The sequence below is a fragment of the Engraulis encrasicolus genome, chromosome 20, assembly GCF_034702125.1.
Source record: "Engraulis encrasicolus isolate BLACKSEA-1 chromosome 20, IST_EnEncr_1.0, whole genome shotgun sequence".
NCBI classification, from domain to species: Eukaryota; Metazoa; Chordata; class Actinopteri; order Clupeiformes; family Engraulidae; genus Engraulis; species Engraulis encrasicolus.
Window position 1 is genome coordinate 22,905,089 of NC_085876.1, and position 6,000 is coordinate 22,911,088.

The window sequence follows — 6,000 nt, forward strand, 5'->3', positions numbered from 1 at the left end:
TGATTTAGCAACAGGAGTACATTCATTTGCAACTTGAAATGTTCTACAGTACTACAATTTCACAACTTGTCCTTAGATTAGATAGGGTCCTTTTTTGGACACTGTATTCTTGAAATAATACAGACATTTTCATCAAAGAATGTCTTTTAATCAGGAGCGTTGTAATCCTTCTAATCAAGGACTGACTCTGTTGTGTATCTTTGCCTAAAAATGTTTACCTTGGACCAACGAGCACTCACAATGTCAAAGACTGAGCACCCTCCTGATTTTGATTCCACGCAAAATGGTCTTTTAGTGTTTAAAGAGAATGATGACTGATAGCAAGCGACTGGTTGTAGCACTAGTATCTATCTCAATCCAGTATCTACACTACTCCATCAAAATGCACACGTCAATCATGTTCATTGAACATACAGTACAGTAGATGGAGTGAATAGACATTGATTCTTATTTAAATCACGAGATTAGGCTGTTTATCACCTGTGACCTCACCATGACATTGTAAATCAGATTCCCTCTGCAGACTAGAGGAAACATTACCAAATTAAGTGTGCTTTGAGTTTCGAGTGGGAATTTGACCCTCTTGGGGGCCCCAAGACATTGACCCAAGTCTAGATTGTGCTGCGGACCCAAGCAAAAACACATTTGTGAGCTACCTATAGCTATCACTTCAGTATGAAGGTGACCAACAGATTCTAGATGTGGTAGGCAGGTTACAGATGAAGTTCTTTGTCTTTGTCCTGCTGGCTAGTGACACGTTTTTGTGTTTAGCGTCACCATCCCATCTGTATCTGTATCTGTGAATGTGCCTGACGGCGCTGTGTTTGTGGGAAGGATCACATTAGCGGAACGGGGGCAGATGATAGAGTTACACCACAGATGCTGACCCATGACCTCAATCAGCTCCTCCACACCCCACACCCCCATTACACACACACACGCACGCACACACACACACACACACACACACACACACACACACACACACACACACACACACACACACACACACACACACACACACACACACCATCACCACCACCACCACCACCACCCTCCACCACTCCATGCCACACTCACCAAAATGAAGTCATCTTTTATTTTTAAAGATGCAAAAACCCAGAAAGGCCCCTTCTCCCAAGGGGATACCCGCAGTATGCCTTTCATATAATACACTGACATTTACGATGTGTAAGTATTTCCTGAACAACATGGTTTATTCCCAGTGTTTTTTGGCGTAATTTATCGGGCTATTTTGGTTAGGAGCCTGACCGACGGGCCTGTTATTACCAGGCCGACCATGTTGGCCCACTATACCAGTGGTTTTCAAAGTGGGGAGCGGGGACCCCTGGGGGGCCGCGAGGGGTTGCTAGGGGGGCCACGGCAGGTTGGCAGGAAAAGTATAACACAACAAAATGAATAATTTAACAAACTGAATAACCACCATAAACCAAAATAAAACAAACATAAAATGAATTATTCTCAGAAGTACAGTGTATAATAATGTATTGCATCTCTGAACATTACCTCTATTGTCGTTATTGTGTTACATATCCTAGAGAGGTACTGCCTCACAGACTATGGTTGTGAAAGAGGATGCACTGAAAAATAGTATGACATGACCCATGTAAGGAGGGCCTTGGCTAGAGTGTATGGGAATATAGGGGACCTTGTCTGATTGTATGGGTATATAGGGGACCTTGGCCTTGTGTTTGGGAACCCCTGCACCATACAACACGATCCCTCCTTGAGGATGGCGGCACAGCAAGGGGTAGCGTCACAAACAGAGCCTTTTATAAATTCACTCTTGGAGCCCTGTCACGTTCAATTTCCTGACGAGAGGAGGAAACCAATCATGGGAAGGTTTTGCCTGCAGACATCTTAATTGGCTTCATCCATCTCCACATCAACATCAAGCAGATAGGAAGACCCCTCAGACTAGAACATACACAGTAAAAAAACAACAACAACACTTATAGAGTTAATTTATCATCTTCTCGAGTGTACCTGATTCCAGAGTACTCTCTAAGTGTTGAATTAACACTGCAGTTTTTCTGTGTATAGTAGACCTACAGTAAAGAAAAACTGGTAACACTTTAGAATAATGGATGCAAAAAAGCATTATAAAGAATTAATAAATCATTAACTATTGATGAACAAAACATTAACAAACGTTTGTAAATGATTAGGAAATGTAAACAAATGCTTGTAAATGAGTAGGAAATGCTATGTTAATATTTCATATTTATCAAACATTTACAAGTTGCTTGTAAATGAATAAAATAGTGTGTTATAAGGTGTGTAAAATCTTGAATATATCATTTGTAGATATTTTATAAAGCATTAATAAAGCTTAGTTAATAATAAAAACATTTGTTAATGTTTTATTCATCATTAGTTAATTATTTACTGAGTCTTTACTAAGGAACATTATTATAAAGTGTTACCGAAAAACTCCTCAGACTAGAACATTAAGATTGAACCCCCCCCCCCCCCACACACACACACACACACACTCCTACATGTACATTCTACAACTTACACATAAGAAGCAAAGTTAAAGAAGCAAAATACAGTATGTTGTGCATATGTATTTCTTTATGTTGCCATAGTACACTAGCTTGCATCCATTAGTTTCTAACATTACTATGTGAGTACTAAGAGTGAGAAACTGAGGGTGATAACATTGCAAGGAGTCTTTAGTTAGCGGGTAACTGGTTGAGCTCCCACTTAAGATAAAACATGAAGCAGCTAAGACTCCTCAAACAAGACATGAAGAGACCAAAAGATGCGGCTAAGATGTTAAAGAAGTAAAATAGATTGAATGAAATAGATTATTTCTATTCCCTTACATGCCTTGTTTATTCTCAGAAATAAACTTATTTGTGTGTGTGTATATACACATTTTGACTAAGATTGAGAGATTGGCTATCATTGGTTTGCGGTTCATTGGTTGAATTCCAACTGAACTTTTGCAGTGACATGAAACAGCGGTATATAACAATATTGATTCTCCATTTTTTTACTGTGTATGCTGACTTGCATGTATTTGTTTCTTATGTTGACATGTGAGTACTAAGACAGATAAATTGAGTGTATCATTGGTTTGTGGTTGATTGGATGAGCTCGATGATATGCTGCCTAGTGCGACAGCAAGTCTGTTTGGCTCACAGACACCTTAATTTCCGGCGGGATTACCTAATAAAGTTACTCTACTCTACTCTACTCTATGTGAGTACTAAGAGTGAGAAATTGAGGGTGAGAACTTTGTGTGCATCATTGGTTAGCGTGTAACTGGTTGAGCTCCAACTTTAACAAAGACATGAAGCAGCTGAGACTCCTCAGACAAGACATGAAGAGACCAAATAATGTGGATAAACTGTTAAAGAAATAAATTATAATATATAATGTAATAATGATAATAATAAAATAGATTGTATGCTGTTCTACTGTATTCTCTTACATACAGTACCTTATATATTCTCAAAAATACTTTACAAAAATATTTTGACTAATATTGAGAGAATAGGTGTCATTTGTGGCTCATGGGTTGAGCTCCATGAACCTAAGTTTTGCGACGTCGTCATGAAGCAGTGTTGCATAACAATATTGATACCCCATTTTGTATCCAAATGTTTCCAAACTTGGATACATTTTTTGTGTGAAGAGTGAGAAATTGACTGTGAGAACCTTGCAAGCAGTTCATTGGTTTGCGGTTCGTTAACTCCAACTTTTGCGAAGACATCATGAACTGAAGGAGTGTTGCATAACACGCTCTGGGCTGATGGATGATCTCCACACAAGTCCAAATCCAGTCCGAGGCTGCAGCTCTGGTCTGGTGATGACTGACTGCTGGTCTCAGAGGCTGAATGGGTAGGGGATGGATCATGTGGAAGAAGACATGGCTTGGTTTTGGTTGGGTGGTTGTGTGTGTGTGTGTGTGTGTGTGTGTGTGTGTGTGTGTGTGTGTGTGTGTGTGTGTGTGTGTGTGTGTGTGTGTGTGTGTGTGTGTGTGTGTGTGTGTGTGTGTGTGTGTGTGTGTGTGTGTGTGTGTTAGAGAGAGAGAGAGAGAGAGAGAGAGAGAGAGAGAGAGAGAGAGAGAGAGAGAGAGAGAGAGAGAGAGAGTTATTGAGAGCATTTTGACCAATGTGGATTTCAAAAAAAAAAGAACACATGTTGTATTTGTGAGTTGCAATGGTGCACAGATGCTTTTGATCTGTTCCTTTGTGCAGTCAGACGCTGTGTGTTTTCACTGCTATCTTGCTGTATAACTGGCCTCTCCTGCCCTTCTGTTTTGGGTAGGAAGATTCTTAACCCAAATGTCATGGCAACCATTTACCTCTACGTACATTTGTAGAGAATACTGATGAAAAAGATAAAAGATAGACGACAGACAGGCAGAGAGAGAGAGATATAGAGAGAGAATTATCTTTCATTCTATTTTTTTCCAACTTCTTTTTATTGAAAGTAGTAGAGTAAAAAATAACCTAGTTACAATATAGCAAAACACTGATTTTCATTTTTATATACAATGAATTGAAAATGATTATCTTTGAACGTGTTTGAATGTGTTTGTGAATATGTGAAATGTGTGTGAATGTGTGAGTGTGTGTGAGTGTGTGTGTGTGTGTGTGTGTGTGTGTGTGTGTGTGTGTGTGTGTGTGTGTGTGTGTGTGTGTGTGTGTGTGTGTGTGTGTGTGTGTGTGTGTGTGTGTGTGTGTGTGTGTGGCTGTGTGGCTGTGTGGCTGTGTGGCTGTGTTGGTTAAGATTTGAGTTAGGTAAGTAAGTATTCTGTCAGGTCAGTCCGAGTCTAACTGAAGATAAAGGCAAGAGAATGGAAGTCTGTAATGTTGGTCTCCCACGGCAACGGAGAGGTGAGGGTGATGTGAGCACAGAGGCAGCAGTACAGGGGATGAACATGGCAACACTGCCTGGCAACCACACATGGCAACACTGCTGGATTTGGGCATGGGACATTGTGAAGAAAAGGGAACCATTAGCTATTTTATGGTGTTTAAAATGTGGACATAGCCTGTCCCTGGTCTGTAGAGTGGACATTTTGTGTTTGTAATTAGTCATGTGTAGTAAATTAGTTTTCATGGTTTCAGCTTGGGAAAGTTTTTATGACTTTATTTAGTACTAGTAGCTGTTTTATGTTCACATAATATTATATTGTATTGTACGTGTACTTGTATTGTATTGCATCTCATTGCATTGTATTGTATTCTACTTGTACCGTATAATGACAATAAAGTCTTTCTATTCTATTTTATTTTCGGAATACGTACCTCATGGTTGAGAAATTGATGTGTCTTGTCTAGGCTACTAGAATCCTGGTCCTAACCTACGTTGACCTTATGACTCTACAATTTCTATCTATCTCTTCTTCCTCTGCCTTCCTGCTATTTCTGCCTCTCCTCTCTACCTCTCCGTTTAAACCCATCTCTAACAATGATGTTTTTTCCCATTTGTTAAGCACTTTGAGTTACATGCCTTGTATGATACAGTGCTATACAAATACAATTATTACCTGGTTTAATCCTGAACCAGCGATGTAGTATAGGCCCCAGGAGGCCCCCCCTCAGAATTAAATAATACAAATAATATCTTAGGCCCTGCCGTGGTCAACCGGTAGGGCACTCGCCTGCCATGCGGCTGACCCGGGTTCAATTCCTGTCCCGGGTCCTTTGCCGACCCCTCCCCCTCTCTCTCTCCCAATTCGCTTCCTGTCCACCTCTCACACTGTCCTATCAAAAATAAATTCGAAAAAGACCAAAACAAAATCTTTTTTTTAAAAATGATAATATCTTGATATGACTAAATAATTCTACTAACTAGTGAATATATGTTTTGTAATGGAATTCAATATTCAATATTTCATGATGTTTTTTAGTCAATCTCAATGTAAGAGTCCCCCATTTGTGGGGGGGGGGCAAAGTGGTTGGTGCCCCAAGCACTGGTTGGTGCCCTACCATAAGCTCTCTGCGTAGTATGCTTATG

General features: G+C 40.0%; 1 protein-coding gene across 1 annotated transcript in view; it reads left to right on the forward strand.

The window, feature by feature from the left end:
- npr1a (natriuretic peptide receptor 1a) overlaps positions 1–6,000 on the forward strand; it is a 60,853-nt gene that overhangs the window by 14,191 nt on the left and 40,662 nt on the right. The gene's annotated exons all lie outside the window — the stretch shown is intronic.